Consider the following 12,089-nt stretch of genomic DNA (forward strand, 5'->3'; position numbering starts at 1 on the left):
GTGATCGGGAACTCGTCGCCGTCAATGTCGCGGCGGGACGGGAGGGCCGGCAATGGCTTCTGCGCACTTCACTTCGTGAAATCGCTTCAGCAGCTAGAGATCGTTGTGTGCTTTCGAGAATTAGAGAGCACAAGCATGGATAATTGAACCGTAAGTAAGTAATTTGAAGTTGATTGTCACTTGATTAGGACTTTTGCAGCATGTTTTAGTTGGCGGAGTCGTCGATTAACTAGCTCATCTCTTTAATCTTGATTTCAATTGAGATCAGGCATTGACATACACTAGAAAAAAAAAGCAGATATTCTTATAGTTATTAAAGGAACACTCCGCAAGAGATAAGGCATGAATAACCAAGATTGAGCGGTGAGTTGGTAAATATGAGTTGGGGCGCACGATCAGGGAAGGTGCATTTGCCAAGGTTAACTTTGGAAGGAATATTGTAAGTGGAGGACCTGTTCTTATCAAGATTCTTGAAAAGGAGAAAGTTCTCAAACACAAATTAGTTGAACAAGTGACTACAGTTTTCAAAAGAAATTATACTTGCTTATGTGTTAAGTTTCTTTTTTTAACATCTGCATAACTTTTTTTTTGGAGCCTTTGTGCTAATTTTAGGCAGTTGAAAACTTAAGATGTAATTTTTTTTTCTGTTTAGTGTCACCGAGAAGTAACTTTATTAAGTCTTCCTCGATTGTTTCTGGCATATTTCAAGTTCACTAACTGTAAATTCTTTGTCAGCATCTATGAGGTAGCTTTTAGAAGCCTTTTCCATGACATCTAATTTACCTTTGATCCTTACACTTTTGTGGTAATGTGTTAATAGGTAGACCTTATTCCTAATTTCACTATTTGATAGTTTTAGAAATATTATCCTAATTGAGAAAGTGGCACAGTTTCACTTTGCTTGCCCCTCATGCCATCTATGTCATGAGGCGTCTTAATTATCATCTGGTGGCATGTCACTGTAATTTGATAAGTAATTATCAATTAGAGTCTTGTGGTCTACGCATTCTACCTTACTTAATTGAAATTTATTTGTTTATGATGTTCAAAAGATTAAATTGTGCCACAAAACTAAGTATGACACTTTGGTGTTGTCATTATAATTTCAAATTTTTACCATCAATCTAAGATTTTATCGTTGCTTCCATGCATCCAAAGTTGGTTCTTGGACCTTTCCATCTAAGTCGACGACTAGGCAATAAACACACATGGATGTGGGAATAAGAAGTCTCTTTCAATTCCCTGTTCAAGAGAGTGTGTATTAAGATAGCTAATTATGAGTGTTTTACCTATTTCAAGTGGTGGGAAGAAAATCAAAGATTTTCATTGTACTTGAATTTGCTATAGGAGGAGAGCGTATTGACAAATTTTGAAAAAAAAGATATCAGAAAAGAGACTAATCTATAATTTTTTATTCTTAACACTCTTTTCATGTCTTAGGTGGAAAGATTTTTATGATCCAAGAAATCCAAGCCCAACAGACATTGATAGAGTATATATTACCATAACTAAGGAATTCAAACATAGAATCTTTCTTTGAGATCATATTAAATCTTATTAGCTGACAACTTATCCCAAAAGTATGAGTTCTTAGAAAAGAAACCAACCAATCTACATATATTCTTATAATGTGAACCATCAAACTATTACCACTATATTTCTCACCCTAGTTTGTTGTGGTTTTCATCATTTACACTAATGTGCTCTAAAATAATGTCATGTACGAAAACCATGGCCGGATGAGGGATGACAAAGCTTGAAGATATTTCCATCAGCTTATCAATGTGGTTGATTACTGAAATAGCAGGGGAGTTTACCATCACAATCTGAAAGTAAACAAACCACATACATACTTGTGATGATGAATGGTTCAAGTCCTTGAACAATGTTGATCGTGTTAAATGCATTTCTGCAATCGAAAAACTTACTGCTAGATGCCAACAGTAACCTGAAAGCTTCAGACTTCCGATTAAGTGCATTATCACAAGTAAGGGTAACTTCACATTGATTAGTTGATAATTTCAATTAGTACCTTGTAACTTGTTTCCTTATCTTCATCTAACTTTTATAGAAGCTTTGAATCTCACTGGTGTTTATTCCAAGATGATGACTTGTTTCATACTATTTGTGGCACTCCAAATTATGTTGCTCCTGGTCAGGTTGAGATAACTGTCTGGTGGCTAACCTTTTGCAATAATTCAAAGAACAAAATTGATAAAAAGGAAAAGGCAGTCCAGTGCAAGAAGTTCTTACCAATGCGGGATTCCGGAGAAGGGTCTATTGATATTTGACTAAAACAATTTTACTCTTCTTATTAGGTTCTTAATGATAGAGGCTATGACAACTACATATTTATGTATAGATTGTGTGTTGCCCTTATTTTCCTAAAGCATTGTATGGCTACAGTGTCTAAGTCACCAGTGTTTTCCCCCTAGCTATGAACGTAATTTGAACTACTTTGGCAAATTTCGCATTGGGCCCACAGGTTTCAATTATTCCCAAATCACACACCTATTTTATTTTATCTACGTCGCACATCATCACCTTTCACCAAATATTGATTTCACACTTGGTTTTCGTTCACTTGCTCAGGTTGCCACCAGACTTTCCAACATCTTGCCCAAGTTTATCAAAGGACTAAAGCCTCCTAAATACGCTACGATCTTGCTTGCTTTCCACAATATCAGGTGCATAAGTTCACTCTACTCATTTAGCTTTTTTTTTTCTTTACTAACTGCAGGATGATCACTACGATTACTCTACTTCTTTTCTTCATGGGTGTTCTAAAAGCATGTATGTGTATTTTGGTATCCTATTTTTTCAGTTTGACCTATCTAAAACCAGTTTTTATAAAAACACCTTGATGGCATAGACAGGTTAGATGAAGTGTCTAATGAGGTAATATGGTTGTTCTAATCTCCTAGTTTGACATATCTAGAGCCATCAAGATGTTTTTACTTGGACAAAAGTCACTTGATAGCCATAGACATGTCAAATGCATGAAATCTTCAGAGCATGTGGGCGACTATGATGGAGTAGTTTGACCTATCTGAATATATCAAGATGTTTTTAAAAAAATATTTTGATGGCCCAAGAAAAGTGAAGTGGAGAACAGTTTGGTGAGGACACAAATGGAATCATAGAAGCATGTAGGATAGTACAGAGGTCTTACGTTTTCAATTTAACTTACATAACACCAAAGTAATTTTCTAAAAATATCTTTTTGGTCCAAGGTAGCCCAGGTCAGTGCGGGTAACTAGGTAAGGACAAGGACATGAATGAAATATATAAAAAAATTGTACGATAATTTTATCCTCCATCTTTGACTCGGCGTGGTCCATCAAAATGTTCTTGAAATTTTAGGGGAAAAAAGACACCTTGATAATTCTAAATAGGTCATATAGGTGAAGGAAAGTATGAATGAAATCCTATGAGCACATGAAATTGCAACCCAACAGTGCTCTTCAGCTGACCAGGACACTGCAGCCTAACTACATAGCTCGATCCATGTCGTTACTTGTGTAGAAGTTGTCGATTGCGTTCGATCAGCCCTTCTAACAGCCAGAAGTGGAGTTTCATGCTACTTTTATTTGCATGTTGGATTTATTCTTTTTCTGAAGTTTTACTTATAGAAAACAGTAAAAGACTAAAAGTGGGTCAGAAGAACAAGGGTAACTTCCCACGTTTTCATTGATTGAATAGGTTTCTGTGAGATTCAGTCGCTAGTGTGATTAAGGAGGTTACACGTGCCATTTTGGATTTTTTAATTGTTTTTAAAATATTGTTCATGGCTATATGAAGTCATACCCAAACCACTCAGGTCAAATACCGTGGTCCTTCAAACCATTGTTTCAGTGGTTTTTTCCCTCAGCTATGAATGTACTTTGAACCATCCTTCTACATTCTCCTTTAACAGTCTGCTGCATAGAAAGTATTACTGTCCTCAATCATGCCAAACCTTTTGAGTGGATGAAGACTTGTAAACCACTATGCCATGCCCTCCCCTGTAGGGTACCTCTAAACAAGGCAGAAGTGTCCTTTTCCATTAATTTTTTTTCACATTTATTTTATCCATCTTGATGTACATAAAAAACTAGAATATCTTCTGCTTTCTGTATTTATTCCGCAACATCTATATCATCCATCTTGATATGTATACATAAAAAATGTAGAATGTCTACTTCTTTCTGCTCTTCCACAGGCTGGGGATGGTGGCTACTCACATGGAGGCAACGTGCTCTCTCGAGGATAAAACTAATTTAAATACTTAAAGAATAAAAGAAAAAGGATCTTAGAATTTATTCAATGCCTCAAACCATGCCTGTTAAATGCCAATTGCAAGTCCCCAAACCCCTTTTTCTGCATATCTGATTCTATGAATCATTTAAAAAAGAATAATAGGCTTCTGACTAGCTATCACATAATTAAATGATCTATGTGGTCTCTTCATCCTCGAATCTACTCTTACCTCTATAGATGTATATATATATATCTCATCATTCTGCAGTTGCACAAGCAGGGACTGTAGAGTAGCTCCATGAGCTCAGTAATGGGTTCATGGGTGCGCACTATCACCACCCCCTTCAGGAAGGCTTGCACATGCACTACCATCAATCCACCCAGAGATCAGAAGAAACCTCAGCCAGGTTTTAATCAGTTCACAGTACTTGTTAATTTGCTCTTCTGTTTTCTTATTGAGTAGTGATAGAGGAACACATACTGTAGCTGAAGCGGCGCACGAGAGGTACAGAATGACTCTGCATGGCGAGGTGATGGCCTGCTCCTACCATGACGTGAAGGTGATGTGGTCGATCCTCGACAAGTCCAACTCCGGCGAACATAGCAGCAGCCGCTGATTTGGAAGCAGAACAAGTGGGAAATTTTTGCAGCCCCAGCAGTAAAATTCGGTTGTGTGATGCAGCTTGTAAGTAGTTAGTAGACTACTACTGTCTGTGCCATTGTAACATTCGCAGTGTTGCTAATAAAAATTCTCTTCATGAGATCCCAGAAACAGGCAACTTGTTGAACTGTTGATCGTAAAGGCATGTATAGTCTTGTTCAGTTTTTTTCAATTGGCATTAGATATCCAGCTTTGTCTGTTCTTATTTAACTGTTTGCAGAAGAGGCATTAGAACATCAAGGCAAAAGGACGCTCCAAACTGTAGGGTTGTTTTCAAAAGTTTCAGAACAAAGAGTTAGCGTCAGCGTTGAAGCAAAAAGATTAAACACCTTATGCGTAGGTTTATGTTTTATAATATAGATAATATACATTTTTGAAACCTATAACTGAAATTTTATATATTAAATAATATTTTTGAAATTGCATTTTAAAAACAAGTAATATATAGTTTCACTACAGTGTATACTATTGATAATATTTTTTATTTAAAATATAAATATATATTAATTCATATAATATACGTCTATATATCTGACAGTCATATATATAGTTACAGTCAGGTATGACAATTATATCTAGTCATTGTATATACATGTCAACTATTCGATGCAAATAATACTTAAATAGCAGGATATAAAACAGACATAATATTATACGAGTTTTTATTTTGTGAACAACATAAAACTTCGGGACAAAGTAGATTTAAAGATCGTTTGGTTGCCAATACTTGATAAAATAGTGCAAGTTATAGATGTTCTTTTCGCTTGATTACACTATGGAGTTCTTCGATCTCGCTTGTTTCGACAACTATTTATTGACACGGTTCGATCTTAACATATATAACACTCAAAATGTATAGTACAACAACAATATGTCCAATAGTTTATCAAGTATTCACGATTTGAATATCAGCTACGACATACTATAGTGCACTATAAAAATAATCACAGATAGCGATCGATTATAATTTGATCGTTGATTTAACTACCGATTATAATTTTATAATTCGATCGCTAAATTAGCGATGGAATTATAATCGATCGCTAAATTAGCGACGGAATTATAATCGATCGCTATCTATTGACGAAACTTAAAAATCGATCGCTATTTAGCGATGAAAATCAAATATTGATCGCTAAATTAGCAACCGAATTTATATTAGGTCGTTAATTTTAGAGTTGGACGATGCCTGAAGAATTTTAGCGAACCTTAACGACTAAATTCTGTTTCGGTCGCTAATTAGTAATCGAACCAAAGTTTGATCACTAAAATAGTGATCGGACAATTTCGGTCACTAAATATTAGCGATAAAAACTTGATTCGGTCGCTAATTAGCGACCAAAACTTGATTCGATCGCTAATTAACGACCAAAACTTGATTCGGTCGCTAATTAGTGACTGAAATAAACAGAGTTTGGTCGCTCTATTTAGACTAAATTGTATAGATAGTGAGCAAATTTAACTGTGCATTGTGAAAAAATAATTCCTTCTTTCTAAGTCATAATATTTACTTGTTAATATATAATTTTTCTTGCAAACTAACTGTATTTTAGTGTGCTACCAACTTTATCTTAAAAAAAGAAATATTGTCATCTTGGATGTGCAACAGTATGTGCATTGCAATCTTACTACGTGATTAAGTCTAATACATAGGAGTCAAATAAAATAAAATTAACCCAAAGTTGATAATGCAGATATAAGTTAAATAAACAATCAAAATAAATATTAACACGAGGTACGAATAAAAAAACATGATAAATTATAATACTAAAAATTAACCAAATTAGCAATGTTAATATAAATTAAATATAATTTTAAAAAATAATTAACTCACAGGTAATAACCCATAAAGATGAAAAGATAGGTTGTTGAAACTTCTAAATCATTGTAGATGTTGTTCTCGTAAGGATCTAGTTGAGGATCTGATTGATTAGAGCTCTCAGGTAATAACTGACGAGGAACTCGCGAAGCATAGTCATACAAACTCCTAAAAAGTAGGCGCATGACAAGGGGAGCATAACTGTGGTAAATAACATTAATATGACTTTTGTGTATGACAAACAGTATCAAGTATTATCAAAAGAGATCTGAACTTAAAATTATCAAAAACTTGTATTGTGTAACCTGAATAAAATATGACTCTGCAAGCTTCATAAGAGAGGATGTACACTATAAAAATAACCACAAATAATGATGGATTTAGCGACCGATTATAATTTGATCGCTGATTTAGTTACCGATTATAATTCGGTCGCTAGTTTAGCGACCGATTATAATTTGATCGCTATTTAGCGATCGATTATAATTCGATCGCTAAATTATCGACGGAATTATAATCGGTCTCTATTTAGCGATGGAACTTAAAAATCAGTCACTATTTAGCGATGGAAATCAAATATCGGTCGCTAAATTAGCGACCGAATTTATATTGGGTCGCTAATTTTAGAGTTGGACGATGCATGGAGAAGTTTAGCGAACCTTAGCGATCGGACTATGTTTCGATCGCTAAATTAATATTAGCGACCGAACCTTGGTTCGATTGCTAATTAGCGACTGAAATAGAGTTCGGTCGCTCTATTTAGACTAAATTGTATAGATGATGAGCAAATGTAACTGGGCATTGTGAAAAAATGATTCCTTCTTTCTAAGTCATAATATTTACTTGTTAATATGTGATTTTCCTTGCAAACTAAGTGTATTTTAGTGTGCTACCAACTTTATCTAAAAGATAAATATTATCATCTTGGATGTGCAATTGTATGTGCATTGCAATCTTACTACGCTAATGATTAAGTCTAATACATAGCATTCAAATAAAATAAAATTAACACAAAGTTGATAATGCAGATATAAGTTAAATAAACAATCAAAATAAATATTAACATGAGGTACGAATAAAAAAATACAATGAATTATAATACTAAAAATTAACTAAATTAGCAACGTTAATATAAATTAAATACAATTTTAAAAAGTAATTAACTCACAGGTAATAACCCACACAAATGAATAGATAGGTTGTTGGGACTTCTAAAGCATTGTAGATGGTGTTCTCGTAAGGATCTGGTTGAGGATCTGATTAGTTAGAGCTCTCAGGTAATAACTGACGAGGAGCTCGCGAAGCATAGTCATAGAAACTCCCAAAAAGTAGGCGCATGGCAAGGGGAGCATACTTTGGAGTTAGGAAACAATAAAGAAATGACATCAACCCATATATCCAATTGTGAGTCGGGTCCATCTGTAATTTATTAAAATGGGTCAACTTTTAAAATCTGATAGAAAGTTTTACTGATCTTAAATAAAAAAATCCACTAATAACAAACAAACAAATTGTGGTAAATAACATTAATATGACTTTTGTGTATGACAAACTGTATCAAGTATTATCAAAAGATCTGAATTTAAAATTATCAAAAACTTGTATTGTGTAACCTAAGTAAAATATGACTCTACAAGCTTCATAAGAGAGGATGTACACTATAAAAATAACCACAAATAACGAGGATTTACCGATTGATTATAATTTGATCGCTGATTTAGCTACCGATTATAATTCGGCCGCTATTTTAGCGATCGATTATAATTCGATTGCTAAATTAGCGATGAAATTATAATCGATCGCTATTTAGCAACGAAACTTAAAAATCAATCATTAAATAGCAACAGAAATCAAATATCGATCGCTAAATTAGCGACCGAATTTATATTGGGTCGCTAATTTTAGAGTTGGATGATGCATGGAGAATATTAGCGAACCTTAGCGATCGAACAATTTCGATCGCTAAATATTAACGACCGAAACTTAGTTCGATCGCTAATTAGCGACTGAAATAGAGTTCGGTGGCTCTATTTAGACTAAATTGTATATATAGTGAGCAAATGTAACTGCGCATTGTGAAAAAATAATTCCTTCTTTCTAAGTCATAATATTTACTTAGTAATATGTAATTTTGTTTGCAAACTAAGTGTATTTTAGTGTGCTACCAATTTTATCTAAAAAAATAAATATTGTCATCTTGGATGAGCAACAGTATGTGCATTGCAATCTTACTACGCTGATGATTAAGTCTAATACATAGCATTCAAATAAAATAAAATTAACCCAAAGTTGATAATGCAGATATAAGTTAATTGAACAATCAAAATAAATATTAACACGAGATACGAATAAGAAAAACACAATGAATTATAATACTAAAAATTAACCAAATTAGCAACATTAATATAAATTAAATATAATTTTAAAAAGTAATTAACTCACATGTAATAATCCACAAAGATGAAAAGATAGGTTGTTGGGACTTCTAAAGCATTGTAGATGTTGTTCTCGTAAGGATCTGATTGGTTAGAGCTCTCAGGTAATAACTGACAAGGAGCTTGCGAAGCATAGTCATACAAACTCCTAAAAAGTAGGTGCATGCCAAGGGGAGCATACTTTGGAGGTAGGAGAAAGGAACAACATCAACCCATATAAGCATAGTCATACAAACTCCTAAAAAGTAGGTGCATGCCAAGGGGAGCATACTTTGGAGCTAGGAGAAAGGAACGACATCAACCCATATATCCAACTGTGACTCGAGTCCATTTGTAATTTATTAAAATGGATCAACTTTTGAAATCTGATAGAAACTTTTACTGATCTTCAATTAAAAAATCCACTAAAAATAAACAAATAAACTGTGGTAAATAGCATTAATATGACTTTTTTATATGACAAACTGTATCAAGTATTATCAAAAGATCTGAACTTCTAATTATCAAAAACTTGTATTGTGTAACCTAAGTAAAATATGACTCTACAAGCTTCATAAGAGAAGATGTACACTACAAAAATAACGACAAATAGCGATCGATTATAATTTGATCGCTGATTTAGCTACCGATTATAATTCGATCGTTAGTTTAGCGATCGATTATAATTCGGCCACTATTTTAGCGACCGATTATAATTCGATCGCTAAATTAATGACGAAATTATAATTGATCGCTATTTAGCGACGAAACTCAAAAATCGATCGTTAATTAGCGACGGAAATCAAATATCGATCGCTAAATTAGTGACCAAATTTATATTGGATTGCTAATTTTAGAGTTGGACGATGCATGGAGAATTTTAGCGAACCTTAGCGATCGAACAATTTCGATCGCTAAATATTAACGACCGAAACTTAGTTCGATCGCTAATTAGCGACTGAAATAGAGTTCGGTGGCTCTATTTAGATTAAATTGTATAGATAGTGAGCAAATGTAACTGTACATTGTGAAAAAATAATTCCTTCTTTCTAAGTCATAATATTTACTTAGTAATATATAATTTTGTTTGCAAACTAAGTGTATTTTAGTGTGCTACCAATTTTATCTAAAAAAATAAATATTGTCATCTTGGATGAGCAACAGTATGTGCATTGCAATCTTACTACACTGATGATTAAGCCTAATACATAGCAGTCAAATAAAATAAAATTAACCCAAAGTTGATAATGCAGATATAAGTTAAATGAACAATCAAAATAAATATTAACACAAGGTACGAATAAAAAAACACGATAAATTATAATACTAAAAATTAACCAAATTAGCAATGTTAATATAAATTAAATATAATTTTAAAAAATAATTAACTCACAGGTAATAACCCATAAAGATGAAAAGATAGGTTGTCGAAACTTCTAAAGCATTGTAGATGTTGTTCTCGTAAGGATCTAGTTGAGGATCTGATTGGTTAGAGCTCTCAGGTAATAACTGACGAGGAGCTCGCGAAGCATAGTCATACAAACTCCTAAAAAGTAGGTGCATGCCAAGGGGAGCATACTTTGGAGCTAGGAGAAAGGAACGACATCAACCCATATAAGCATAGTCATACAAACTTCTAAAAAGTAGGTGCATGCCAAGGGGAGCATACTTTGGAGCTAGGAGAAAGGAACATCAACCCATATATCCAACTGTGATTCGAGTCCATCTGTAATTTATTAAAATGGGTCAACTTTTGAAATCTGATAGAAACTTTTACTAATCTTCAATTAAAAAATCCACTAACAACAAACAAATAAACTGTGGTAAATAGCATTAATATGACTTTTGTATATGACAAACTGTATCAAGTATTATCAAAAGATCTGAACTTAAAATTATCAAAAACTTGTATTGTGTAACCTGAGTAAAATATGACTCTACAAGCTTCATAAGAGAGGATGTACACTACAAAAATAATGACAAATAGCGATCGATTATAATTTGATCGCTGATTTAGCTACCGATTATAATTCGATCGCTAGTTTAGCGATCGATTATAATTCGATCGCTAAATTAGTGACGAAATTATAATCGATCACTATTTAGCGACGGAACTTAAAAATCGATAGCTATTTAGTGATGAAAATCAAATATCAGTCGCTAAATTAGCGATCAAATTTATATTGGATCGTTAATTTTAGAGTTGGACGATGCATGGAAAATTTTCGTGAACCTTAGTGACCGAACAATTTCGGTCGCTAAATATTAGCGATCGAACCTTGCGATCGAACAATCGCTAATTAGCGACCGAAACTTGGTTCAGCTAATTAGTTCGGAGTTCGGTCACTTTATTTAGACTAAATTGTATAGATTGTGAGCAAATTTAACTGTGGCATTGTGAAAAACTGATTCATTCTTTCTATGTCATAATATTTACTTATTAATATGTAATTTTCCTTGCAAACTAAGTGTATTTTGGTGTGCTACCAACTTTATCTAAAAAAACAAATATTATCATCTTAGATGTGCAACAGTATGTGCATTGCAATCTTACTACGCTGATGATTAAGTCTAATACATAGCAGTCAAATAAAATAAAATTAACCCAAAGTTGATAATGCAGATATAAGTTCAATGAATAATCAAAATGAATATTAACATGAAGTACGAATAAAAAAACACGATGAATTATAATACTAAAAACTAATCAAATTAACAATGTTAATATAAATTAAATACAATTTTAAAAAATAATTAACTCACAGGTAATAATCCACAAAGATGAAAAGATAGGTTGTCGGGACTTCTAAAGCATTGTAGATGTTGTTTCTCGTAAGGATCTGGTAGAGAATCTGATTGATTAGAGCCCTCAGGTAATAACTGACGAGGAGCTCGCAAAGCATAGTCATACAAACTCCTAAAAAGTAGGCGTATGGCAAGGGGAGCATACTTTGGA

The 12,089-nt window shown here is 33.4% G+C and overlaps 1 long non-coding RNA gene across 1 annotated transcript; it reads left to right on the plus strand.

The window, feature by feature from the left end:
* Positions 1 to 36: 36 nt before the first annotated feature.
* LOC141816528 (uncharacterized) lies at positions 37 to 4,636 on the plus strand. The gene is made up of 3 exons (XR_012600705.1): positions 37 to 150; positions 2,593 to 2,687; positions 4,520 to 4,636. It is a non-coding gene; the product is annotated as an uncharacterized LOC141816528 (long non-coding RNA).
* The last annotated feature ends 7,453 nt before the right edge of the window (positions 4,637 to 12,089 follow it).

Source organism: Curcuma longa, unplaced genomic scaffold, assembly GCF_044706935.1.
Source record: "Curcuma longa cultivar G26 ecotype Majalengka, Jawa Barat unplaced genomic scaffold, ITB_CL_G26_1.1 contig_17127, whole genome shotgun sequence".
NCBI lineage: Eukaryota > Viridiplantae > Streptophyta > Magnoliopsida > Zingiberales > Zingiberaceae > Curcuma > Curcuma longa.